General features: G+C 53.0%; 6 non-coding genes across 6 annotated transcripts; 3 read left to right on the forward strand and 3 right to left on the reverse strand.

Annotated features, from left to right (window-relative positions):
* Positions 1 to 9,672: 9,672 nt before the first annotated feature.
* TRNAS-AGA lies at positions 9,673 to 9,754 on the forward strand. Its single transcript has one exon. It is a non-coding gene; the product is annotated as a tRNA-Ser (tRNA).
* A 1,802-nt stretch (positions 9,755 to 11,556) lies between these two features.
* On the reverse strand, positions 11,557 to 11,650 carry TRNAV-UAC. Its single transcript has 2 exons — positions 11,613 to 11,650; positions 11,557 to 11,592 (listed from the first exon to the last, which is right to left on the reverse strand). It is a non-coding gene; the product is annotated as a tRNA-Val (tRNA).
* Positions 11,651 to 12,432: 782 nt separating this feature from the next.
* On the reverse strand, positions 12,433 to 12,504 carry TRNAQ-UUG. The gene has a single exon. It is a non-coding gene; the product is annotated as a tRNA-Gln (tRNA).
* Positions 12,505 to 14,143: 1,639 nt separating this feature from the next.
* Positions 14,144 to 14,216, reverse strand: TRNAF-GAA. Its single transcript has one exon. It is a non-coding gene; the product is annotated as a tRNA-Phe (tRNA).
* A 7,018-nt stretch (positions 14,217 to 21,234) lies between these two features.
* On the forward strand, positions 21,235 to 21,307 carry TRNAK-CUU. The gene has a single exon. It is a non-coding gene; the product is annotated as a tRNA-Lys (tRNA).
* A 5,512-nt stretch (positions 21,308 to 26,819) lies between these two features.
* Positions 26,820 to 26,893, forward strand: TRNAT-AGU. The gene has a single exon. It is a non-coding gene; the product is annotated as a tRNA-Thr (tRNA).
* Positions 26,894 to 27,765: the final 872 nt, after the last annotated feature.

Consider the following 27,765-nt stretch of genomic DNA (forward strand, 5'->3'; position numbering starts at 1 on the left):
TACCCCAAGAGGCTTTTCCCCAGCTGGCGAGAAGCAGAGAAACACCCAGGCTTCGAAGACGCTATGTAGCAAGTACCCTCCAGCACAGGGACAGGCGCACACGCTAGCCTGGGCAGCCGCCCACTTTCTTTGGCAAGTCAGGAATGGCAAAGGCGAGACTGGAAGCACCTGGGGCTCATGCTCCAGCCTTTGTGACGCCCACCCCCCAACTCCTTCCCGGGGCTCTAGCTGAAGCCAGAGCATTGGCCTGAGCCGCCAAGAAGAGATTCCAGCTCTGAAGGGAGCAGGACGTTCAGCACAACAGTAAAACTGCAGCAACACAACCACCAAAGGACTCGACCCCTCAATCTTCTGATCCACACTCAGACGCCTTATTCATTAGGTCACATGGGAAAAGGCTACTCCAAGCACTTCTTTGGAAAAGGCGGATATTGTTCTTCTCAGGTCATCTGCTGAGGGGGGCCGAGACTCTTTGGGCACAAGAAGTCGAGTTCCCAGTGACACGTGAGACTTAATTCTCTGGAGCCAGGTACAGGGCTTTGGCAGGGAGGCTCAGGCATGGGGGATTGGGGTGCAGCGGACGGACCGGCTGTCCAGGTGCGGAGATTTAGTTGCACTGAGGCACAGGAGGGAGGAGGAGGAGGAATCCTGCTGACAGGCAGTGGCTGTGCAGAAAAAGGGGAGGGGTTCCTGGGACTTTTTTGGCCTCTCTTTTGCCTGCCTGCTCACTCTTGTGGTGAACGGTGAAGCTGTTTCTTACCAAGCCCAGGTAGCTCAGTTGGTAGAGCATCAGCTTCTTACTCTAAGGGCCTGAGTTCAAGCCGTTGTTTGGGCGCTCAGCTTTTAAGTTGCCAGGAGCCAAATGATTCCTCATTCTGTCCACCAGCCACATGCGGATTCCCAGAAGCTGTGGCCATTTCCTGGAAAGGTTCCTTTCCTCAGGAATCAGGAGAGAGGCCACATCCACAGGAGCAGGTGTAGAAAGCGCAGTCTCTGGCTGCCAGGAAGTGCTGTGCCAACATTGTGTTCTCTACAATGGCGCTTAGATCAGGATAATTTACGTGGTCAGCCCCGCCAGTTCCAGCCCCTCTGCCCAGGCAGCTCCCCCAGCCTGACACACACACACAGCCCCTGCACCCGCCCCACCCCAGGGCTCCTCAGCCCAGAGGGGAGCCCCCCGGCTGAGTGGGGCATCAGAACCCCCCGAAATTACCCTGGGACCAGCATGATCTGCCTCCGCCCTGCCCTGCTCTGCTCTGCATGTATTCGGAGTGAGTCAGTTACCCTGTCCCAACATATATCCCCCCATGTGTCTCTTCTCCCCAGTTCCCTCTAAACCAGCCCATTTCCCCTGCACCCCAGGCTGGGTCTCTGCCAACCCCCTTCTCCCCTCCTGCCCCCAATAGCTCCCTGCCCCTACAGGTCTATAGGGCTGGATCCCTCCCTCCCCCCTTCTCCCCTCAGTTCCCACCTCTGGGGGTCCAAGGAGATGGGTCTCTCCTCCCTCCATCCCCTCTCCTGCCCCCCCATATCCTGCTGCCTCTAGGGCTCTATGGAGCTGGCTCTTTCCCCCCATCTCCCCTCATCCTCTTCCCCAATATCTCCCTGCCCCAGGCTGTGACGTGCTATGACGTGTGCAGGGGCTGTGACGTGTGCTGGGGCCAGGGCCGGCTCTAGGGTTTTTGCCACCCCAAGCAGCAGGAAAAAAAAATCTGCGCCACTTTCTTCTTCGGCAGCAATTTGGTGACAGGTCCTTTCCTCCAAGAGGGACCGAGGGACCCACTGCTGAATTGCTGCCAAAGAGCCCGATGTGCCGCCCCTTCCCCTGGGCTGCCCCAAGCACCTGCTTGCTGAGCTGGTGCCTGGAGCCGGCCCTGGCTGGGGCTGTGACGGGCTGTGACCTGCTCACTCCCCCAGGGCAACTCACTCACTTGAAACCAGCAGGACAGAAGGTGTCGCGTGTCCATGGGCGGGGCTATGCAGATGAGCAGTGTCTGGCGGCAGGACGGGGAGCAGCGAGAGGAACCGCAGGAGCCCGCGGAGAGAATTCTCTGCGTGTGGACAGAATCCCACCAGTTTTCTCTGTGTTGGGGGGGGGGCAGATTTCATGATGTCACAGTCCTTGGGGGAGGGGTTTGAATCATAAGTCCAAAGTCGGAGAACAACTCCCCCCACTTCTGCTCAGTCTCCACTAGGGGGCTGGGCTGGGATCACTAGGGAGGGAAGCACAAGAAAAAACAGACTCCCCTATGGAACCCAGGAGTCCTGGCCCCCAGTCCCCCTGCTCTAGACCCCCTCCACTCCCTGGGCCAGGGATAGAACCCAGGGGTCCTGGTGCCCAGCTCCCTCCCTGCTCTGACCACTAGACCCCACTCCCCTCCCAGGGTGGTGCAGGGGTCACTGGGTCTGTGTCCCAGCTCTGCTAAGGGCCGTGACTGATTTTCCCAAAGTGCTTCCTTCTGAATCCAGCACATCTGCCCCCCCCCCGCCCGGTCGCTGCCCACCCCCGTGTGGGGGCACCAGCACTGTGCCGGGTCGTGATGGGAAATTGTCCAAGCTGGCCCAGGAGAGACATGTGTGTCCTGCTGCCCCCTGCTGGTGGGGCTGAGCCCCGCTCTGTGTGTGTTTGTGTGTGTGTGTGTGACACTGTTTGTAGCAATGTGTTGCTGGGCTAACCAGTAGGAAATGGCTTTGCAGGATTTTGTATTCTGCAGCCAGTGACACACACACAAAGGGACTCACACAATCCCAAGAACACTCACACACAACACACTCAGAGGGACATGCTAGCCCAACCCCCAAAGAGAGAAACAATCACCGCCCCCCACACACACACACCATAATATTCACAATTGTGCTCAGAGACACAACTGCATGCAGTTCACTCCCACTGCTCCAAATACAAGGACCTCCTGCCCCACACAGCCTGTGCCGAGGCCTGTGGAACTCACTGCCACTGGACGGCTACCAATGAGAATGATCCCCTCATGCTGGATCATCTGCTTGGCCCCCTGCCCCATCTCGGGGCGCGCTGTGCGGTGTGGCTGGGGATTGTGCAATGGCCCAGCACCAGGCAACACAGAACGGACACCACACGCCCTGCCCCACCTCACCTGAGCTGCTCTCCAGGTGCATTGGAGCCCAGTGCCCTGCACCTGGGCCCTCCTGCCCCACAGGGGGTGAGCTGCAGCCCCACCACACTCCGCAGAGGGGAGAAAGGTCAGGCCAGCCAGCCCTTGTAAGATGGGGAAATCACCACTGGGGTCGACGGTATGGGGCTGTGACATATAGAAAGCGGTTGTCGCGCCGGCAGAGGGCAGCAGAGCATGCGCACACACACACACAATTGCAAACATACACAAACACATGCATGAATCCAGCCACATACACACAATTGCTAATATACACAAACACCTGCACAAATCCAGCCAACACCAACACAAGCCTGGGAGCCAGGGGAGCAGAGCAGGCTGGGGCTGGGTCACTCCACTTCCCGCAGGAAGTAGCCAGCCCCCCATGTCCCACGATGGCCTGGGGCCAGCCCCCCTCTGCTTCCCCCCACAGAGACCTGCGGCCCCAGCCTGCTCTGCTCCCCTGGCTCCCAAGCTTGGGGGAGGGGGAACCGCCCCACAGCACTCGCCGGCAGCGTTGCTGGGAGCAAGGGCAGTGGACCAGGCTGGGGCTGGGTCACTCCACTTACCATGCAGTGAGTGCAGGGGCAGGGCCATGGGGAAGAGCCGGGCAGAGCCCCTGCAGCAGCTCCCCAGCCCAGCTCACCTCCCTCCACCGTCTCCCCTGAGCTCGCCACGTCTCCCGTCTCCCAGGCTTGTGGTGCCAATCAGCTGTTTAGTGCCGCAAGCCTGGGAGGGGAGGAGAATCAGAGCGGGGGCGGCGTGCTCAGGGGAGAAGATGGAGCAGAGGTGAGTTGGGACACGGAGTGGTTCCCCTGCGTGCCCCTCCCATTACTTGCTGCAGGCAGCCCCCCCCCACATCCCCATCATGCCCCAGCTCACCTCCACTCCCCCGCCTCCCCTGAGTGCGATTTTTAGTGCCCCCAACCACTTGGCACCCTGGGCGGCCGACTAGTTCGCCTAGTGGTTGCACCGGCCCTGGCCACTGCCTGTCAGCAGGATTCCCCCTCCTCCTCCTCAGGGAGACTAAATCTCTGCACCTAGACAGCCGGTCCGTCCGCTGCACCCCAATCCCCCATGCCTGAGCCTCCCTGCCAAAGCCCTGCACCTTGCTCCAGAGAATTAAGTCTCACATCTCACTGGGAACTCGACTTCTTGTGCCCAGAGAGTCTCGGCCCCCCTCAGTAGCTGACCTGAGAAACACAGTGTCTGCAAAAGCAGCAAAGAGTCGTGTGGCACCTCACAGTCTAACAGACGTATTGGAGCATGAGCTTTCGTGGCTGAATCCCCACTTCGTCGGATGCGTCAGTGTCGGCCTTTTCCAAAGAAGTGCCTGGAGGGCCTTTTCCTGTGTGACCACGTGGCCTAATGGATAAGGCGTCTGACTTTGGATCAGGCAATTGAGGGTTTGAGTCCCTTCATGGTTGTGCTTGTGCAGTTTTACCTTTGTGCTGAAAGTCCTGCTCCCTTCAGGGCTGGAACCTCTTCTTGGCCGCTCAGGCCAATGCTCTGACTGCAGCGAGAGCCCCGGGAAGGAGTTGGGGGTTGGGTGTCACAAAGGCTGGGGCATGAGCCCCAGGTGCTTCCAGTCTCGCCTTTGCCCTTCCTGACTTGCCAAAGAAAATGGGCGGCTGCCCGGGCTAGTGTGTGGAGCAGTTTCCCTCTTCCAAGTGTGCGCCTGTCCCTGTGCTTGAGGGGGTTGCTACATAGCACCTTGGGAGCCTGGGTGTTTCTCTGCTTCTCAACAGCTGGGGAAAAGCCTCTTGGGGTAAAATCTCCTGCCCCACTGCCCAAGTGAGCACCGTGAGTGGGAATGGTAAGAGGCCCCACCAGGGGGGCTGGCCCTGCTTTCCTACCGTCTTCTGATGTTGGCCAAAAAGCATTAGCAGCCGCCCCGCATGCTGGTCTGTGGGTGGTTTTCAGTGGGGGTTCGGCATGGCAGGGAGCAGGGAGCAGCCTGTCTGGGTGTCTCTGTGGCTGTCTGCTGGCCACGCATAGGCATGGTTCTCCCCTCCTCTTACCCTACCCTTGGCTTTTAAGCCTTCCCTTGGAGCTGTCAGCACCAGCCACCTCTGTCCTAGGTGCCCAGAGGAGGAGAGGTGCTGGGCTCCAGCCTGGGACTCTGCCTCCCTCCTGCCTTTCCCTGACTATGAAACCTGGCCTTGACACTCCTTTCTTCAAGCGCCATGTGGGCAAGAGGAAAAGTGTGGTAGAAAGCACAAGGGCCAAACTTGTGGGCATCAGAAATCCCAAACACCCAGTCAAACCATAGCCACTTCTAGACCCCATTCCAACCAAAGACCTGGCTCCAGTGGGTATGAATCACTCAGCACAAGGTAAACAACTCATTCTTATACAGCTGGAGACAGGAAAGCACTTGGATCTCCAGGGATTTACCACAAGGTTCCACTGAGATTTGAACTCAGATTTCAGCCTGCCAACCCTTACACCATGGGACCAGCTTGTGCTAGTTTCTCTGAACATTGGTGATCCTATCATAGGATACCAGGGTTAGAAGGGACCTCAGGAGGTATCTAGTCCAACCCTCTGCTCAAAGCAGGGCCAATCCACAGACAGATTTTTATCCTAGATCCCTAAATGGCCCTCTCAAGGACTGAGCTCACAGACCTGGGTTTAGCAGGCCAATACTCAAACCACTGAGCTCTCCCTCTCTCCCTCACTCACTCACAGGGCCAGCTTATGTAAGGGGACTGTTGGCCCTTTACTAAAACTGAGTGGGGTTTTTTTTGTTGGCTAGTTCCCAGTCCCAATAGAAGGGGGAAGGGCCAATGGGAAAGCAGGACCCTGAGACTGACAGTCCCCTGGGGCAATGGTCACCAACTGGTAGGGAACAAGTGAGAATTTGTTAATGAGTAAAATTCCTGGTGAAAATTGGCAAAGCTGTGGAGAGTTTGAAAACTTCCAGTGAATTTACACATGAAGATACAAACAGAGAGACAACTAGAGAGAAAGAGAACATCACAGACTGCACAGGCCCACACAGACATAAACAAAACCCAAACCCACACAGCACACAGAGCCATATACACATAAGGGAAAGCCATACAAAACAGAACAAATCCACACCAAAAATACAGCAAAAGCCCACAACAGGAAAGCACAAAAACCACATACCAAAAGAATACTTAGCAAAAAACAATCTGCATGCAAAAGTCATACACACACACAAAATTATGCAAGGCATCCACAAAAATTACACAGGACCCACATGCACATCAACACAACAGACAAAAACCACACCGACATACAGAAAGCCAGGCAGGGTTTGAGTCTCACAGAGAAGAGGGTGAGCACACAGGTGGTTTGGGGAGCAAAGACTGAGGGGGAGTCGGGGGCAGTGCTCTGGGCTCTGCCTGACCCCTCCTGACACAGGCGGCTGGTGGAGAGCAGAGCCTGGTAGATCTGTGGAATCTGCCCTGCTCTCTGTAAAGCAAGGGGACCTCAGTGTCTTCTGAGCAGGAATTGTATTTTCTGCAGGGCAAAATGATTGGCAGAAGCCATTTGCTTAAAGGAAGCTAGTGCTGCAGGTGAGGTTTGAATTCACAACCTCAGCATGACTCCACTCAACACTGCTATTAGACAGCCTGTGCACTAACCCATTGCACCTTTGCTTCCTGACTGTGGGTCTTTTCTCCTTAATTCATGGGTGGATTAGTGGAGTGTGGGGGTCGCATTAGCTAAAACAAATCCATATTAAAGGCTGCAGGATGGCAGCAGCAGAGGTGGGGAGTCTCCTTCCATGTGATGGAGCTGGTTCCCCCTTCCGTTGCTCAGGGGAAGGTTGGTGCTTTGAGCCCACCCGGTGCTGGAACATCCCATGGGTGAGATTAACGGGACTCTTGGGAAGGGAGGGGAAGTCTTTTCTATCCCTGCCTAGCTCCATTGGTCTCCTGTGGCCCTTTCGGCTCTCTGCTCCCCTGCTGGGGAGATGCAGAGACAAGCCCCCATCGGGGTGAGTCACCGAGAGGCTGTGTCCTGTGGAGTGTGTGGGGGAGAGGGGGAGGGTTGGATTGGGCTCAAGGGGAGAAGGTGTTGTGTGCGGGGGAGGGGATATAAATAATGGAAAACACAGGGGCAGTGACAGTGGAGCCCCGTGTCTGAGTGTTATGACCCTGTGTGGTGCTGCCGTTCACCTTCCCCTCCTATGGGCTCAGCTTTCATTGAATCCAGCATTTTTTCACCTGTCCTCTCCACAGAGGAGTCCCACATGCCTCAGCTACCGAGTGTCCCTCTTAGAGACACCAAGGACTGGAACTGATTTCAGCTGCTGGACAGCTCTGCTAGGTCTTTATTCATTTGCACAGGAAAATGCTGAGTGTTTAAATTCATTTCAACCCCCCGCCCCCATTCAGCGAACTCCTGAACATACTGGAGATGGGTCTGGAAATCGATTTTCATTCGAAAAAGATTTTAAAGGGAATCATTTGGCTTGGAAGTAGGAACCTATTACCCTGCAGGGAAACATTCACCCACTGACCTACACTCACACCAGAGAGTGTCCTGTATAGCCCAGAGCAGGAACAGTTTTTAACCTGGGGGTTAGTAAACTTTATCTCTATACAAACACCACAGCTTACAAACTCCCCACCCCCGCTCTGTGTCACCAGAGCACAACAACAACTCTCCTTGGGGCACACACAGCTCCCCAGCTCCCTGCCCGTCAGTCTCTCCAGCATTGCTCCAATCCCTTAAAGCAGGGTCTCAACCTCAATTTACCTTAGGGCCAGGGCCAGTCCTCCAGTCCTCCCAGTGGGCCAATAATGTCACTCATACCGCCCAGAACCCGCCCCCCAAAACTCTGCCCCCCACCTGCCTAAGGCTCTGGGAGGGAGTTTGGGTGGGGGGAGGAGGTCTAGGGTGCAGGCCCTGGGTTGGCGCTGGGGATTGGCATTCAGGAGGGGTGCAGAGTCTGGGAGGGAGTTTGGGGGCTGGGGGTGGGGAGGGAGGGGGTGCAGGCTCTGTGAGGGAGTTTGGGGGTGGGAGTGAGTATATGAGGAGGAGGTGGGGGTGCAGGCTCAGGAAGGGGGTCAGGGATGCAGCACTTACCGGAGGCTCCAAGGCGGAGTGGGCTGGGGGGCCTCCGTGTGCTGCTGCCCCCAGGCATCACCCCCACAGTGTCCCATTGGCCACAGGGGTGATCAGGCAGAGGAAGCGCGCGGAGGCACAGCCCCCCCCTGCCCTGCCATGGGGAGGGGCCGGCAGCCACTGGAGCGAGCAGGCAGACGCTGCTCAGCTCCGCTGCACTGATATGGCCCCTGGGGGGGAGCGCTTGGGAGCGGCAGGTGGGGCCAAGGGAGTGACCTGGTCCAAAACTGCTGGAGCCCCACGGGCGAGACCTGGGAACCAGGACTGCCAGCCAGACAAACACCTTTAAGAGGAGGCGTCCCTCTCCCTGTCAAAATCTGATCTTCCTCCTTCAGTTCAGTGACAGCCTGAATCGTTCCTTATCCCGGCAGAGCCAAAGGACTGAAAGCAGCAACATCAAACCCCTGTGTAGCTCGCAGGAATGGACATAAACACTCCCTGGTATCTGAGGAGATGTTCAGCTTTGCCCTTGGTCAACTACAAGGCCAAAGGGAAAGGAGGTGGCACCAGGTATAAACAGTGAAACACGACACATCATAGTTATGCCCATGGTGGCTGCAAAATCTTTTATGTACTTCCTCTTATCAGCAGTGTATTGTTTTCTCTGGAGCCTAGGCCTTGACCAAGAAATTTGTACCTTGATAAAATAATTGACTGCCCCTGGTGAAGGCAATGGACTTGCACCCACTGGGGTGTCCCTACACAGGTACAAGTACTAACAACAGTTGCTGCCTTTTAGCCATAGATTTTAATCAGGGCAATAAATTGAAACAACCCCCTGTTAAATAATTTCTCAGCCCGAGTCCTTCACCCACATTCCATAGAGCATTGGGCCACCATGTGGACGTTTCATTTCTGACCTCAGTTTCACACAGAGACAAAATTTCCTTTGCACAGATCCATAAACAGCAAAACCTCCCTGTGTCTCTGGTCTGAGCCAGGGCATTCGATTCCAGTGAACCCTTCTCTCCTGCAATGGCGATGGTCAGACAGAGGGGACGTGGCACCTGCATCCCTGTCAGGGAGATATTGGCTCAGCTCTTTCTTTCTGCTGCTGTTGTTAGTCCATGAAACATCAAGAGTGGAATGCAATGCTGAGTTCACGCGCCAGCCCTCTGAAAAATTTCAGTGCCCCAGAGAAATCCTGACCCCTGCTATTGGAACGATGTGCTGGAGATTTGACTAGGAAAGGGACTGTCTGAATTGTCAAAGTGGGGAATGAACAACAATCTACAGCAATGTCGTTCACACAAACACACTCTCATGCTGCTCCAGACGGAAGGGAAATGGGCAGGAATTCTCGCTGTTCACCCAAGGACAAACTTACACTGATGCACAGCCGTGAGTGTGCTGGGGAAGCTGGTCTGAGCAAACAATTTGAAGTGACAATTCAGTGAGAACAAAATCATCGTGCAGTGAAATGGCCGCATATCAAGTAGTTGTGGCCGAGTGGTTAAGGCGATGGACTAGAAATCCATTGGGGTCTCCCTGCGCAGGTTCGAATCCTGCCAGCTATGCAAGCGCTGCACTGTTGTTATTATTGCATCCACAGTGCAAACTGGAGATAAATCTAATTTCACTCTGTCTACACTTAAAACGCTGCTGTGGCGCTGCTATAGCACTTTGGAGTAAACAGTGACTGGAGGGTTTTTCCCATCCCTCTAATAGCTGCATGGACAGGACAATTCTTCCTTTTCTTTAGCACTAACTAACCTGGGATTAGGTCACCTTAACTCTATGGGTTTGTGGGGAGTCACACCCTGGGAGACGTCGCTTTGCCAGTTCAGTGCCCAGCGTACACCAGCCCTTAGATCCCTCTTGGTATTTCAATGCAGGCACTGACCTGTGAGAGGAAAACATCAGCTCACAAACACAGAGACTGAATTTCCCACATTTAATCTCGCTGCACTTTCCAGAAAGTCACAAAATTCAATTCATTCTTGCTAGGACAGAGAAAAAATAAGTGATACTAAGTTTTTGGCTTGGTTAAATAAAATTAAGTGTTTAATTAATATAGTAAAAATCTGTACTGATTCCTCTAACACCATAGCGTGAAATAGGAACAGAGACAAATCTTGTCAGTGATGACTAATTTCACAAATGATCTTCCCATTATTAATTTCCACATTGCCCCTATTGGAGGTCTGGGCATCTCCAGTGTCATTGCTCTGCGTTCACCTTCCCCTAGAATTGTTCTCGGACATTCACTTTCCTCTGCAGCGTGGGGCACGGGTCACTTGCTGGAGGATTCCCTGCACCTTGAGGTCTTTAAGCCACAATTTGAGGACTTCAGTAACTCAGCCATAGGTTAGGGGTTTGTTACAGGAGTGGGTGGGTGAGATTCTGTGGCCTGCATTGTGCAGGAGGTCAGACTAGATGATCATAATGGTCCCTTCTGACCTTAAGTCTATGAATCTATGAATCTAGTCCCAAATTTGGAAAATTGTGCAGTTCAGAATGTGAATAGTGACCCCGTCTCCTTCCTGCACCTGCTCTACATTGCTCCACAGCAGCTTCTCCACCTGCAGAGTCACCTCAGCATGGCAGTGCAGCCGCCCAGGGTTCAGCAGGGGCCCCTGGCAAGGACCGTGGGTGCAGCTAACAGCCCAGTGTGCCTGGCCCTGAGGCAGCTGTAAAAAAGCAACCCACCCCCCCAGAAGTACAGAGACTGAATTCCCCAATTATAACATCATGACCCCCTGTAGAAAGCCACACGTGTCAGTTGTATTTTCACAGGGAGATGCAAAAATCAAATGACCAATTTTTAAGTTGAGTAAATAAAGTTGAGGAGATAGTCATTAACTTCACAAAAATATACTAAAGATCCCTCAACATAACACCTGAAGGTGATATATGAACAGAGACAAACCTTGTCAGCAAAGGCTCATTTCCCAAACGATCCTCAAAATGTTACTAATTCCCACCCCTCCTCCACAGGAGCTCTGTGCAGTGTCACTGTTCTGCAGGCAGCTTCCCATTCAATGCTGTTGTGGGACATTCCCAGGCCTGGAAATGTACCAACGACAGAATTTGAAGAGCAAACCTGGCTCCCCGCACCAGGCGGGATTTGAGTGTTTTGTCCCTGTCACTTAGTCTGTGTCAATAGTACAGACGCCAGGGGCAGGACTCCAGGCTCTGCTTGAGGGATCCTGGCACAGGGGCTGGTGGGGGAGAAAGGATGTTAGATTCTGACCTGGAGAGGAGGTAATAATTGAAGTGGGCATTTTTTATTAGCCCCCTCCTGAGGATCTCCAGGGCTGGAATTCTACATTCCACAGGCCAAATGAGGGGGTGAAGCCACTTGGCTAATGAAAACCAGTGCTCCAGGTGAGGTTTGAACTCACAACCTCAGCATAGCTCCTCTCAGCACTGCCCTGTAAGTACTGTGCGCTAACCAATTACTCCACTGGAGCACCTGTTAATTAGGATTCTCTGAGACCCCTAGGTTGATACAGGCGATGGGTGACCCCAAAACATTCTCAGTGGAGCTGAGAGCAGGTAGCGACAAGTGTTGGTACTTGGTGGGGTGGATTCTTCTTAAGGCTTCCAGGCACCATTTGACCCTTTTGTTTTTCCCTGTGTAATAACAGAGCTGGTTAAGACTCAATGGAGAGTCTTGCTGCAGACCAACTGGTCTGAAATCACTGGTAACCAGCTCTAAGCATTAGTCCTGCTTTGGGACAGTGTCTCTCATGCAACAAACTGCCCAGTCTGCGCTAGCAGTGAGGCTCCCTCACTAACAGCTGAATTCAGGGAGAGCTGTGTGACGTGCAGGGCCCCAGGGGTGCCTGAACAGGGGGGAACAACACCCCAGGTGCCCAGAGCAGGAGAGGTGTGTTGGGCTCCAGCCTGGGACTCTGCCTCCCTCCTGCCTAGCCCTGACTATGAAGCCTGGCCCTGGCCCTCCTTCCTTTAAATGCCATGTGGGCAAGAGGTAGAGTGTGGCAGCTGCAAGTACAGGGACCAAAGTTGTGGACATCAGGTGAAGCAGCGAGAAACAACCATATGGTCAAACCACAGGAATCTCTAGCCAGACTGTTAAGTTCTAGGACCCCAGCCTATAGCCACCAGCCCAAAGACCTATCTCCAGTGGGCATCAGTCATCCAGCAGGAGCGAAAGAATACTCAGTCCAGTTCACCCTGAGAGAAACACATGGGGCTCCAGTACTTTGTAGCAAAGCAGCGTATCGCCACAAGGTCCCACTGAGATTTGAACTCAGATTCCAGGATTCAAAGTCCTGAGTGCTGCCCATTACACCATGGGACCTGCTGCTATTTCATTTTCTAGACCCCTGTGACTCTCAGCTGGCTGCTTTGCACTCTGCACTTATTGCTTCCCACCATCAGCTTCCTCTCGCGGGACTCTCTCTCCTCCTCCAGCGACTGTGGTCCTGCACTACCGGATCTGTGGGTCCTGCCCTGAGTCCCTGCATCCCCCTGCTTTGTCTCCATTCCCTGCAGGCTGCAAAAATGTCAGGGGAGTCTGCTCCTCCCTTCACTCGGTGCTCCCGCTCATATCAGCCAACTGCAGCCTCATCTCCTGGAACTCGGGCAGCTGTCGCTTGATCCGGTCGTACAGTCACAGGCTGACTGGCTCCCCTGCCTGGATGCTCTTGTGGAAATCCCACAGATGACACTGCAGGACTTTGCACTGTTGGTTTCTTTAATGTTGTGGTGTTTCCCCAGCCACCGGAACAAAGCCGCCAACTCCTCCCTCACCGACTCCCACCAATCCCCCTGGTAACCACAGAACCCTCTGATGCTTTCCCGTTCTGCCAACACCTCCAGGCCTCACCTCCCTGCTCCTTTATCTTGCAAGCTCTGGATGTTCAGCTTCCAATATCCTCTGCCCTGGGTCAGGGAATTGCCCACATTGAGCACACGGTGAGAGCTGCGTGATCCGCACAGTCCATTGGCACCACCCTGCACTGGGCTGTCGACGTGCTCTCCTTCACGTAAATCCGGTCAGTGCGACTCCTGGCCTGTCCCCGCAGAAAGGTGTATCCCCTCTGCGGCTGGTGTGAGCTCGGGTCAGAGGAATAGGAGGTTACTGCCCACCCTCCACTGGTTCCACTACGGAGAAACACGTCCTCTAAGCCGACCTCACTACAGACCTGCGCCAGGCAGTGCTCATCATAGAAGAGTTTCCTCTGACAGTCGGGAAAACAGGACCAGCAGTCCTCAGTCTGGTGCAACAATTGAAATCCCCCCCCCGACACCAAACACTGTGCGGTCTAGAAGAAGGGAGCCAGTTCCTTCATAGAACTTCCCTTTCATGCCTTAATTGGGGACCATACACACTAATATAGCAGTAACCAGTGCCATGGAGCACAAAGCCACCAATAATGCCCTCCCTGGTCCGAGCTCCACCACCTTCTGTACTCGCACCATGAATGTGAAGAACAAGACTCCAACCCCATCATTCTTCCCTGGCCTGGAGGACCAGAGAGATGGGCCCTTCCTCCAATCACCCTCTGCCCATCAAGCTACCCTAGAGTTGTTAATGTGCATTTCCTGAACACCCACCATGGCCAAGCCCAGCTGCTCCAAGTCACTGAACATCAAGTGCCTCCTCCTGGGCCCCCAACTCCCTTCCACACGGCCACTTTCACACATGCCCCTTCCCTGGTACTGCCCTCCCTCAGCTGCACAGAAGAGTTTTCATCCCCTATACCTGCCTGTCACTGCCCAGCACCCCCTTCCTGCCATATTGGGTCCACCAATAACTCACTTAGGAGAGACAGCTCCTGTCCCTCATTGTTAAATGTCAGGCCAGCCCATTAGGGGCAGAAGCCCACAATATCTTTTCCTACTGCAGAGCCCAAGCTCAGGGACTCACCTTGGGTGCAGGCACCACTGGGCTTCTAGAAAACAAGCTGCCCCTGCACAAAGAGGATGAAAGCACCTGCCAAAGCCTGGGATTGAACCAGGGACCTTTAGATCTTCAGTCTAACACTCTCCCAACTGAGCTACTTTGGCAACTGTACGCTAGTGTTTTGGCCTGTTGCTTCTCTGCCCGGGAGGTTTTTGCAGCAGTTGCACACAAAAAGGACGTCATTGGGAGGTGCCCATGAAGACAAGACTCGCTTTTGCCTGCCTTGCTCAGCTTGACTTGCTGCCTCACCCCGTTCCTGCCCTAGTGCCCGGGTTGACCTGGTGGTGGAAGGGGACTGGGGGCCAGTGGCACAGGGAGGAAGTTGAGCTGGACCCTGAACTAGACTAGACCCTGGCAGTGAGAGTCTGGCCACCACTTGCCACCCCACCCTGTTGTCCTGGCTTCCCCCACTGGGCGTCAGTTCGGGAGGGAAGTGGGGCTTCTGCCTCCCCTCCCCGATTTTCACACCGCATAGGAGTGCAAACAGGAAAACGAACGGCTGCTCCACACCCCCACCAGAGGCACCCGACGCCCTTAGCTGCTCCCCTTGTTCCCCCCCAGCTGTGCTACTGAGTGGAAGCGTCCTGTGCCCATCACACAGAGCTCGATTAATCAAAACCCTCTTCTGCCAGCACCGGGCCTCCTGCTTCTTACACTGGGCCTGCAAGCGAGGGGGCGGCTGGCACAGCGCCAAGAGTCTAACCTGTCAGGCAGGAGGCGGCTGACGCCCGCAGCCTGCTGGGAGCTCCCAGAAGTTATTAAGGGACAGAGACTCCTCAATGCCCTTAGTAACAAGGGTTTGAGGGTCACCAAGGCCAGTAAGGGGGTCACTATGTCGGCCTTATAACCCTGGGGTCAGGTCACTGTGCAGCTTTGATCTAGAGCTCGGATCCCAACAACCGACCAGCAGCCCACAGCCTCCCCCTGGGTCTGCCCCACCTGGTTCCTCCTTACAGGCCGACCTTACCCCCCTTCCAGCCCCGGATTCACCCCTAATCATCCTACTGCCACTCAGAGCCACAGCTGTAGAGGTGCTGAAGGAGGAAGGGGTGACTCTAGGGTGGGGTTCTTCTCTAAAGGTGGCTGGCAGAAAGGTGGTGCTCAGCTCTGTCAGCGACCTGCCCAGCTGCCTCGCTGCCAGGGGATGCAGACGTTTCTGTAAGGCCATTAAATGGGTATTTGGCTTCTGAGTGAATGTGCAATTAAGAGAGGGAATTTCCATCCTTCTTTCTACTGTTCTTCAGGGACCCAGTGGCCTAATGGATAAGGCATTGGCTTCGTAAGCCAGAAATTGTGGGTTCAAGTCCCATCTAGAGTGAAAAATTCCTTTCTTCTTGTATACTGCAAAGAAATCTTGGTCTTATTTTCACCAAGGAAGCTGGGAGATGTTGGAACACAAAGTACTGCAGCTTGGGAACAAGCCCCCAGAAATGGCATCTTCCACTCCACAAATGCTTTCTAAACCCATCAGCAGCAAACAGTTAATACTAGTGTTTGGCTGAGAATAGAGGGAAGGGGAGTGTTAACTCCAAAACATCCATGAGCGAAACAGAAAGAAAGAGCAAGGCCGTTCTGAAAGAGACTGGATCTGTCTAGAGACAAAGCAGAACCTGAGAATGAGCAACAGTGTGAAAAGAGGTTCAAATGTGTGTTAGGTGTTAGTTAGGTTGGTCTGACAAATTTCAAGAAAATACCAATGCTCGTAGACTGATGCGGACACTGGCTGATTCTGATATTTTACTGAGAATTCATTGAGAAATATTTTCCTTAACTATGTTATGGAATATTGGGAAGTGGCCACCCCAGCATGCACAAGGCTGAGCCAGTAAGTGTGGTGTGTGCTCCATGGTGCCCCTACTCCCTGCACATGGTGGTGGAGGGCAGTTACTGAGTTCGGTTGGTTTGGGAAATTTAGGGCTTGGCTACACTTGCAGAGGTAGAGCACTGGGAGTTAAACCACAGCAGGGAAACCGCTGCCGTGTGTTCACACTGACAGCTGCAAGCGCACTGGAGTGGCCACATTAGCAGCTCTGGCAATGCCACAGAGAGCAGTGCAGTGTGTTAGCTATCCCAGTGTGCAAGTGGCTGCAACGTGCTTTTCAAATGGGGGGCCGGGGTGGAGTGTGACAGGGAGTGTGTTGTGGGTACGTGGGGGGAGCGACAGTGTGTTTGGGGGGCTGAGAGTGTGTCAGCATGCTGTCTTGTGTGTTCAGAGAGCAGCAGACCCCCACCTCCCCTCATACACACTCACAACAGCAGCAGCATTCCACACTAATGGTTGCTTTGTCCCAGAGCAGATAAGCAGCCGGCTGTCAGAAACGGAGCTTTGAAAGGGGATATCCGCATGCCTGCAGCCGATTTCAAAACAATGACCAGAGTGGGCACTTGACTTCAGGGGATTATGGGACATTTCCTGAGGCCAAACACAGTGCAGTGATGCAACACATCATCCACACTGATGCCCGGGTATTTCAGCAGGGCTCAGCGAGCTTTATGCTTCTCATGGAGGTGGATTACCAGGAGCGCTCCAGCTGCAGAGCCCAGGTGCTCCATGTGCCTTGCCAGTGTGGACACCTCAGGAGTTAGGGCTCCCGGGGCTGCTTTAATGGGCTCTAACTTGCAAGTGTAGCCAAGCCCCTAGACTATGTCACTTGTGTGACTTGCTTGTGCTATTGTAATAAATACAATAGACGTGCAATGGTCAGAAATTGCACCAGCAGAGAAGTATATTAAAGGGAAACCCTAAGGAAATTAAGAGTTTAAATTATCCTCCACATGTCCCGCGTCCCACTAAAATGAATCCAACCCACAGGGCACGTGGGCAGAAGTATCGGTGTCAGGATGCTACATTGTTAGCACAGTAAATGAAGCTGCAAAATAAATGATGTTTAAATGACCTCACTCTATTTTTTACAATCCTGTGTTAAGAGGTAATAGATACAGATGGACACCAGGCAGGGTCGTTTGGAGGACGAAGCCTTTGTGCTTCCATCCCCCACCACTGTCAAGTTTTAGCCAATTAGGACAAGTCAGCAAATAAGAACAACCTCAGTTTTCAGTAACTGCTGCAGGTAACAAAGTCCTACAGGGAGCAGTTTCTGGCACTACACCTGCCCAGCTCTGCTCCCCGGCTCTTCTCGGGCTCCTGCTCTCTCCTTAGCTCTGCCCCACTCTGGCCCAGGCAGTTCCAGCTCCCACGGACGATGGGACCCCCTGGCCTGGTGACTCCCTCATTACACTGCCTGGCCTGTCAGTGCGGCTAACTTGGAGCTTTGGCCTCTCCCCATTGCCCCAGGGGACTGTCAGTCTCAGGGTCCTGATTTCCCATTGGCCCTTCCCCCTTCTACTGGGACTGGGAACTAGCCAACCAAAACCCCCACTAAGTTTTAGTAAGGGGCCAACAGTCCCTTACATGAGCCGGCCCCATGAGGGTCAGTGATGGCCAAAGACAGCAGCATGAGCTGGTCCCATGCAGGGCCGGCTTTAGGAAGTGCGGGGCCCAATTCGAACAGTTTTGACGGGGCCCCGGCAGGGATGACTTAAAAAAAAAAAAAAAAACTTAAAAAACCCCACTTTTCATTTCTTACATGTATTATTTACTTTCCATGACTAGATACATAATAACAAAATTATATATTACTACATAATATTGTATATGGCTCTTTTCTTATTCCCACTTGGGTACTTTCTACCAATATCTCTTGATCTCTTGCCCATATTGATAGAAGTCACCACATTCTAAAAGAATATTAATTATAGATTTTCACTTTCATATTAGGAAAATAATTTGTTTTGATAGTTGTACAACTGATTTTCTTCAATAATGTTTATTTTATGCCCCCTCCTTCCCCCCAGCACTGCCCAGCCCCGTGGAAACACTGCCCCCCACCAGCGCTGCTCGCCTCGCAGAAACAAACCCTCCTTCCTCAGCGCCACCCCATCAAAACAGCTGTGGGCCAAAGAGGAAGGTTTGAGGGGGAGGGGGGAGAAACGGCACACATAGGCAAAAAGAAGTGTTCCATTCTATGCATCTGAAGAAAGCTCATGCTGAAATAAATTTGTTAGTCTCTAAGGTGCCACAAGTACTCCTGTTCTTTTTGTAGATACAGACTAACACGGCTGCTACTCTGAAACCTGGCACACATAGGGTGACCAGATCACAGCAGTAAAATAGGACCCACCCCCTCCCCGCTCGGCCCCACCATCACACTCCTCTTCACCCCCTAGTCCCCCACTGACTTGCTGCGTCCCTCCTAGTCAGTCCCCCACCCACCACTCGCCTCCTTTCACTTTCTCCCTCCTGCCAGAAACCCCATGCCTGCCCCTAAACCCCTGCTGGCTCACTGCTCACCTCTGTGCCCACCTGCCACTTGCCCCCGACTCGCTGCTGCACCCCCACCCACAGTATATAGCCTTATTCAAAGACCCAGGGTCACTATATTACTGCACACAGCAGTCAATCAATGGAATTGTAGATAAATCTCTGCATTATGCATTTTTGTATAACTTTTACATGACTTTGTATTGAACCTTAGTAATATGTTATAGCAGGCCCCTAAGGTAGTGTAATTAAGGTAAAAGAAAAATGTCTTTTTGCTAGAAGTAGAATAAGATCTTCTCTCCACTTTGTAATCAATTGCCCTATTGAATGAATGAATGAGGTGTGAATGAGGAAGGTGTGGAAGGCAGGCACCTCCAGACAGCTGCAACCCTTGGAGAGGGACTGGGAGCCAGACCAAGGAGCTTTGCCCAGGGCTGAGTGGGATGGAGTTTGGGTGCTGGGTGCAGGCTCCGGGTGGGGTGCAGGAAGGGTGGAGGGGTGCAGGCTCTGGGAGGGAGTGCGGAGGGGTGGGTGCAGGCTTTGGGACAGAGTTTGGGGGATGGAGGGGGGTGCTGGGGGGAAGGGACTGCCATGTGGCTTCCTTCCTCCCCTGTTGGCCCTCACCATAGCCTCAGTGGGGGATGGAGCTGCCCCTTGCCCAGTGTTTGCAGGAGCGGTGGCTGGGGGGAAATCCAGTCAAACTCTGTTTTTACTCTTTCGCTGATGGGTCACTTAAACCCCTTACAAACTCCTTCCCGCCTTTCTCACTCCCCTTTTCTACTGGCTTGTTTGATCTTTTTGGTGGAGCCAGATGAAAACCACAAACCCCAATGAGAGCAACAGGCTGGAAGACTAGACTGAACCCACCACCCAGCCTAGTCCATCCCAGAGCCCAGGACTGAGGGCAAATGTCCCCAGGGCACCTGCTTCCACTCCTGGCCTCTCCCAGCGCTGCCAATGATTCTGTGTGGCTGCATCGGGTGGGATTTCAAGCAGATCCCACAAACCCCCGCTAAATTCACCCCTGTTTTGCGACCACTCTGCACCAAGAGCACCTACCTTCCCTGCCCTAAAGCTGCTGGATGGCTAGAAAGCCGAGCTGGGCATTTGATTGATCTAGAATATTATCACCCCCCCAAAAAAACCTTAATATCCACAAAGCTTTAGGGGGGAGCTATTCCCCCCCCCCCCACCAAGCCGGTCTATTTCATTGTTGCAGGGCAAACGAAGGAGCCATAGTTTAATGGAAATATTCATCCCCTACAGCGGTCTTGCAGCAGGGAAAGCAGAGTTGATGGGAAGGGAACTGGTTTGGACAGGAGCCCCCGTCCTCCTCCTTTGCAAATAATTTGGAGAGGGGAATCTGATCACTCAGTGCCTCAGTTTCCCCTCCTGCGGGGGGGCAGGGGGAGGGAGATAAAAGTCTCAGCCTGCCATGTTGCAGACCTTTCGCATTCTCCCCTCTTGATGTATTTGATTTCCTCCTCCAAACCTCCCTCTCTCTCTCACCTGGAATTCACAGCACTAAGTACCGGCTCCAGGCTTTTTTCCTGGGTTACATGATCCCAACTTTAGTTTTGAAACAGACACAGGCAGGCACAGACTCACCCTCAAACAGCAACACCACGTAAACCACAAAACCAGCCCAATATTACAACCCTTGGGGAATCGCAGGGTCAGACACTCACCGCTGGAAGGGTGCACTGCAGAGATTCCTGTCTGCCACAGACCAGAAGCTCCCTCCGCGTCTCCTCCAGGTGAGTGCTGGGGGTGGGGGAGGGGAAGGGGAAGGAAGGCTGCAATGCACATGTGCCTCCTGACCTGCAAGTACAGCCAGGGGCCCCCTCTGCTTCAGCCGGCCAGCGTCTCTAGTTGCCTAGCAACAGCTGCTGCTTCCGGGAGAGACGCTGTAGAGCGGGGCCCTGTCAGGGGCGGGGCCCGATTCAGGGGAATCGGCCAAATCGGCTTAAGGCCAGCCCTGGTCCCATGGTGTAATGGGCAGCACTCAGGACTCTGAATCCTGCAATCTGAGTTCAAATCTCAGTGGGGCATTGTGGTAAAGCCCTGGAGCTCACACTGCTCCACTTCCCTGTCTCTAGCTCTGCAAGAGCCATTTTTTCCCCTCCTGCTGGATGGGTCAGGGCTCTAGAACTGACACCTGAGGGTTGGGATTCTCACGGCTTCACCTGGTGCCCACAAGTCTGGCACTTGCCACTGTGCTTGAAGGAAGCAGGGCTGGGCAGGTGGGAGCCCAGCACCTCTCCTCCTCTGCGCACCTAGAGCAGAGGCGGCTGGTGCTGACAGCTCCAAGGGAAGGCTTAAGCCACAGAGGCCAGGGCAAGAGGAGGAGAGGACCATGCCTATGTGTGGCCAGCAGACAGCCACAGGGCCAGCCTGCTCCCTGCTGTGCTGAACCCCACTGAAGGCCACCCACAGACCGGCATGCAGGGCGGCTGCTGATGTTTCTCAGGTCATCTACTGAGGGAGCCGAGACTCTCTGGGCACAAGAAATTAAGTTCCCAGCGACAAGTGAGACTTAACTGTATGGAGCCAGGTGCAGGGCTTTGGCAGGGAGGCTCGGGCATTGGGGATTGAGGTGCAGCGGATGGACCGGCTGTCTAGGCACAGAGATTTAGTCTCCCTGAGGAGGAGGAGGAATCCTGCTGACAGGCAGTGGCTGTGCAGAAAAAGAGGAGGGGTTCCTGGGACTTTTTTTGCCTCTCTTTTGTCTGCCTGCTCACTCTTGCCTGCACACTGGGATAATCACTCTTGTGGTGAATGGTGAAGATGTTTCCTAACAAGCCCAGGTAGCTCAGTTGGTAGAGCATCAGGCTCTTAATCTGAGGGTCCAGGCTTCAAGCCCCTGTCTGGGTGCTCAGCTTTTAAGTTGCCTTGTGTGCCAGGAGCCAAACGCTGTTCACAGCCACACAGGGATTCCCAGAAGCTGTGGCCATTTCCTGGAAAGGTTCCTTTCCTTAGCAAGCAGGAGAGATGCTGCAGGTGCAGATAGCGCAGTCTCTTGCTGCCAGGAAGCGCTGTGGGGCCAGGTGCTGAGAAAGCCCAGAGGGGGAGCAGCAGAGGTGGGGGGAAGGGAGAGAGAGAAGCAATGAGAACAGAGCACAAGTGTAAAGGGGGCATCTGGTCTGGCTATTGTGGCAAACTTCCCTGGTTTATACATGACCCTGGTGGAATTGGCCTGTGGAAGGATCTGAGTCCCCACCCCCTTACCCAGAGGCTGCCTGACCTCGAGGACTGTTAGGATACAGAGATTCAGGCCTGTACTTTAAGAATTTAGGTGTATTTTTATCACTTAGCTAGTTATAAAGATATAAAAGAGAGAATAAAAAATCCCTGTCTGTGTAATGGCCTTCTCTTACTGTGACAGTCTGAGGCCTGGTTCTTCGGCTGAGCAGCAAAGGCAGCCATAAGCTGGGAAGTGTCTGGTCACATTCACACATTCCCAACTAGTCACATTGAAATAAGGAGCTATTGGGCTGTTAGGAATACAATCCTGTCCTGATATTCCATCACCTCCAGAGAAAGGGAAACTTAGTTTGGTAGCATCCTGTCTGGCAAGAACTCACTTATCAATAGACACAGCTGGAAAACCCTTATGGTTGTACAGATGTAGTTGTGAAATCCTCCCTTCTGTATTGTTTTGTATGTTTATTTGCATGGTCTCTGTCTGGGTCTGTGATTGTTTCTGTCTGCTGTATAATTAATTTTGTTGGGTGTAACCAGTGAAGGAGGTGGAATATAACCATGTTACAGTATATCAGGACTGGTTAGTCTAGAGAAGGAGTGAGGGTGCCAGGCGGCGCGGCGGTCAGGGCCATGTGGTGAGTGTCCCACTGAAGCGCTGGCCACCCCCCTTCTCTCTCCCTCCGCTCCCTCCCCTTCCCCCACTAGACCGGGCGCGCACTCTGCAGCACAGGGAGTCCCTTGGCTCCGGCCACCCTGTAGGGTTTTTTTTGTTTTTCCCCTGCTTTGCTGGCCGCGCCGTTGTTTTTCCCCCGACCCCCCTGCTTTGCTGCTCCAGCCCCACCGTTTTTGTGTTGTCCCCCGCCACTTTGCCACTCCAGCCACATCGTGTCCCCCCCGCTTTGCCGCTTCAGTCGCGCTGTATCCCCCCCCACACCCCCACTTTGCCGCTCCACCCCTGCCGTTTTTACCCCGTTTTGTTTCTACGGTGGCCCCACCCCAATTTTTTTTCTTTGGGCGGCAAAAAAGCCAGAGCCGGCCCAGCCCACACCTGACTCCCTGCCATCAGCCAAATGAGCTGCCCACAGGTTCTGGCAGCCACAATGAGCCATTTGGTGTGAGAGCCCAGACCTGCCCCTGTCCCAGAGGGAGGGGGGGGGGTCATCTGTGACAGGCTGGAACACTGACCTATCAGCTCTTAACACCCAAACTTTCAGTAATTCTGTTATCAGTGTAATTTAAACAGCCAGACTGGGCTGGACCAAAGGCCCATCTAGCTCTGTGTTTTGTCCTCCGACAGTAGCCAATACCAGGTGCCCCAAAAGGTGATCAACAAGGCACCACTGGGAGTTGAACCCAGGATCTCCTGTTTACAAGACAGGTGCTTTAGCTAGCTACACCATGGTGCCTGCCTGTGGCAACAGCCCAGTGTCTGCCCACACCTGACTCCCTGCCATCCCCACTGGGGCCTGACAAGCTTTGCTTGTGTTTGGATTCTGCAAAGCAGAGGAGCAGGTGAGGTTTTCCTTGCAAGGTGTGTGTGTGTGTGTGTGTGTGTGTGTGTGTGGGGGGGGGGGGGCCAGGTCTGCACTACAAAGTTGTTTCAGCAGAATAATATTGCTCAGGTGTGTGAAAACTCCCTCAGTCGGCAGCTTGTGGCTGGTGCACACACTGCAATGCCATGTCTGGCGACAAAACTGCCCTGTTTTGGTGACAAAATAAAACGACTTTGATGAGAGGTCTAGAGCTTTTTGCAGCAAACTTAAAGTGACAGAGTAGACGCTGCTGTTCATTATATCACCATAACTGGCCTCCTCCAGTATCCCACAATGCCGGCCGTGAACTCGCCTGCCCTGTATTCCTGCTACAGAGCCATGGGCCCCTCCCCTTTCATCGCGCTGGGAAGTTCTGACAGCTGAGCCTGCTGCTCTGCTCCGGCAGCCAGGAGCAAATCACTGCCGTGGATGCTGCTCTCTCCCGCCCTGCGAACACAGAGCAGGGTGGCGGGAACTTCCATACATTGTGGGGGGGGGGGGCACCGGCATCCGAACTGTGATGCCCCCAGGACACCCCTTCCCTCGAGGAGGCTCTTACCTTCTAAACAGAGACGGCTGTTTTCTTGTAAAATCACTAAAAGGGAAGAAGAAAACTCGAAAGAGGTTCCTCCTGGTGCTCACGTCCGTTTACCCGAATACTCTCTCAGTCCTCAAAGAGAGACCTGGAGAAGGAGACTTGCTGAAGCAAAGCCACAGGGTCTCTGAGGTTTCCCTGGCCCCTCCCCCCTGTCCTGCCTGGCTGATGTCAGCATCTCTCTGTGAGGTCACCACCTCCCAACCACCTTTGACCAATACTCTGAGGTCCTGCAAAAGGCCTTTGTGATGTCACTGCCACACCCCTCCCTTGCTGTGCTAATGTCCTGCCCCTGGCCAGGAACTTTGGAGGTTTGAGCTACTCCCTGTGGATCACCCCACTCAAGAAGCGTTCGTTCTAGGCAGCAAGCTGGCTAGACAGGAAAACATCAGACGCTGCTCCCAATGCTACACTCAGTTTTTCAGAAATTAGTCGACTTTATGGCCAGAAGAGACCATTAGAGCAGCTAATCTGACCCCCTGCATATCACAGGCCTCCTGTATGACACCAGAGCTACTTTTGGAGGCAAAAGCAACAAAGAATCCTGTGGCACCTTATAGACTAACAGACGTTCTGCAGCATGAGCTTTCGTGGGTGAATACCCACTTCTTCAGATGCCTTTCTGGAATGTGTTGGAGGCAACACATTCCAGAAAGGCAGCTAGTCTTCATTGATTGACGTCAAGAGATGGAGAATCCACCACTTTCCTTGGTAGCTTGTTCCTGTGGTGAATCATCCTCGCTGTTGAATATTTGTGCCTTAGTTGTAATATGAATTTGTCTCTTTTCACCTTCCAGCCATTGGGTCTTGTTATGCCTTTCTCTGCGAGATTAAAGAGCCCTTTCATACCCAATCTTTTCTCTCCATTAAGGCCCTTCAACACTTCAATGAAGTCACTTTTCATTCATGAAGGACCCCCCGCCGCCAAATTGCTGCCGAAGACCCAGAGTGGAAGTATCTCTGGAGGCCCGGACCCCACAAGAGTTTTCCAGAGCTCCCAGAGTTAGTGAAGGGACCCTGCTCCAGGAGCCCCAAAAAACTCTTGTGGGGGCCCCTGCGGGGACCAGGGCAAATTGCCCCACTTACTCCACCATCTGGGCAGCCCTGATGGGACCTGGAGCTGCTGTTATTTCAGGACTCCTGTGAGACCCTCAGCTGGTTGGTTTGCACTCTGCTCTTGGGACTCTCTCCTCCTCCTCTCTGCTGCTCTCCTCCCCTAGACATTGAACCCAGCCCTTGCTGCTGCCGACACCAACTGGCAGAAGGGCCTATAAGTCCCCTGCCTGAGGGGAGGCCAATGCATGTGGTCGGCCATAAGCAATATGATATTTTCTGTCTTATTCTCTATCCCTTTCTTAATGATTCCCAAGATTCTCTTTGCTTTTTTGCCTGTCGTTGCACACTGAGTGGATGTTTTCAGAGAACTATCCGCAGTGACTCCAAAATCCCTCACTTGAGTGGCAACAACTATTTTTGGCCTCGTCATTTTATATGTATAGTTGGGATTATGTTTTCCAATGTGCATCACTTTGCATTTATCAACAAATCTGTCATTTTGTTGCCCTTTCACCCAGTTTTGTGAGATCTTTTTGTAACTCTTCACAGGCTGCTTTGGACTTAACTTTCCTGAGTATTTTTGGATCATCTGCAAATTTAGCCACCTCGCTGTTTGCCCCTTTTTCCAGATCATTTATGAATATGTTGAATAGCTCTTATCCCAGAGGCCCTGGGGGGCACCACTATTGACCTCTCTCCATTTTGAAAACTGACCATTTATTCCTACCTTGTAACCAGTTATTTACCCATGAGAGGACCTTCCCTCTCATCCCATGAGAGTGTAATAGAGCAGAATAGGGCTTCCTTGGGAGGGGGAGTGAATTGAGAATATATCAGGGGGTTGTGCACATTTATTGTCCTGGTGAAAAAGTGTGTCTGATACTCAGTCTTTGCTGCTCCTGCCGGCTGTGACTGCTGAGGACATTTTCCTTCTCTGCTCCAGGGTCTCTCTTCTGCCAGATTCTCAAAAAGTCAGGCCCCCTGCAGACTATGGCAGAGCAGTTTGGTAATAGGCTGCAGGACTCACCACGTAAGAATGTAACTGCTGTAGCACCTTGACTGTCCATGGGCCAAATCCTGCAGCCCTGGATAACCTCCCACTGATGGTGATGGGAATTGAGCCTTTGTAACTAGCTGCTTGTACCTGAGGTCTCAGTTATGGATTAAACTGGTGGCAAACACAGCTTCAGCCAAAGAAGAGAAGGATATAAGTGAAAGAGCAAAGCTGGCCATCTGGGAGCTGCTGCAGTCCCATCACCACAGCTGGAAGGGAGAAGAGGAAAAACTCCCTAAAGTCCTGTGAGCAGCCCTGAGAAAAGGAAGTTTGTCAGTGAGATCAGTCGCAATAACTGTGAAATGAAGGAGTGCTTTCTCCTCTGTGCCGACATGGCTGAATTGTGTTACTTTACTGTGAGAATAAGCTTTAAAATATCCTGCTCTAATTTCAGGATCAGTCTGTAATCATAACTGGACTCTGTGGGAAGTGGCCTCTGGATAGTGATCTTTGGGCAGAGCTGGCTGAAGAGCCTTCCTACTCACCAGGAGATCCTGGCTTGGCCTGACAGTTCTTCCTTGCTGAACCTGGCTTTTTTTTCAGGCTCCTTTCTTTTATTTTATTTCTTCTAATGAAAAGAAAAGACCTCACTGCACAATCCTTGTAAGTGCTTGTTCAAGACACAGAAACCCTTCCTTGCAGCTAAGTCTTGGAAAGCGTTAAGTGGTACGTCTGGAGCTGATGGAAAGGTTACCATGACTCAGAGTTGAGCTGAAGCTGCTGTGACTGAAACACAGAGCACTAATCAGTATCTGATCACAGCAGCTTGTGGGAGAAGTGCATGTTAGAAGCCCTCTGTCAGCTCAGCTGTGGCTTTCTGTGCACTGAGCCAGCCTGCTCAAGGTCTGCAAGTCTTGAGGAAAATGGGGCACATTTTTACTTTGGAATTTGAAGGTGTAGTCTTGGACCATCAAGTGGAGTGGTTGCAAACAGCCTGTTGGGGAAGGCACCATGGCTTAGTAGGCTAAAGCGCCTGTCTAGTAAACAGGAGATCCTGGGTTCAACTCCCAGTGGTGCCTTGTTCTATAGCTTTTGTCTCCTCTGCTCACATTTTCCTGTGTCTTCCTAGGAAACAGAAGAGACCTCCCTTGACAATCCAAGTAATTGCTTGTGAAGAAAAAGGCTTCTTTCCAACGGAGCATTGGAGAGAATCAAATCCTCAGTCTGGTGTTGATGAAAAGGCTATTGGCATTGGCAAGGAGGTTGCTTCTGCTGCAATTTGCTGTGACAGGAGACCCTGTGTTGTGCGGCCATGCAATTCACTGGGGATATCTGTGCACAGAGCCCCTTCTAGAGGGTTCTCTGCAGGGCTTGCAGGAAATGGAGAATGACTGTCCTTTCACTTTTCATGTTATTGTTGATGAAAAATGGAGCAGTTCGGGGAGAAGTCCCAGAGCGTGGCACCATGGCAGAGCTTGCCAAGAGAGCTGCTGGATAAAGAGCAGATTCAGGATCCAGCATCCAGTGCTGCCTTGCTGAACGTGCCTCCTCTTGTCACATTTTGGTCAATCTTTTTTGTTAACGGAGAAGCCCGACTCTGGCTAGCCATACAAATGCTTGCAAAAGAAACGGGTCTTTTTGCTGACAACTGTCAAAAGGAGGCTTTGGATAAACATGGAAACAAGGTCAAGGTCACTGTAACTCATCTTGCATGTGCAGCTGTTGAAGCTACAAGGCAGAGCACTAAGCACAGTATTACCACGGCTGGTCACAGCAGGATCTCTGTGTGGTGGGATCCGTGGGGTACAATCCCAAACGGTGGAACTGCTCTGTCCTCTTATCTCTCCAGCCTGGGCTGTGTCTTACAATGCTGCACTAGTGACAAGCAGCAAAACCCTCCATGTGCTGTGATCACTCAGCCAACAACATGCAGCAATGCACCCAACTAAGT

This window comes from Mauremys reevesii, unplaced genomic scaffold, assembly GCF_016161935.1.
Source record: "Mauremys reevesii isolate NIE-2019 unplaced genomic scaffold, ASM1616193v1 Contig77, whole genome shotgun sequence".
Taxonomy (NCBI): domain Eukaryota; kingdom Metazoa; phylum Chordata; order Testudines; family Geoemydidae; genus Mauremys; species Mauremys reevesii.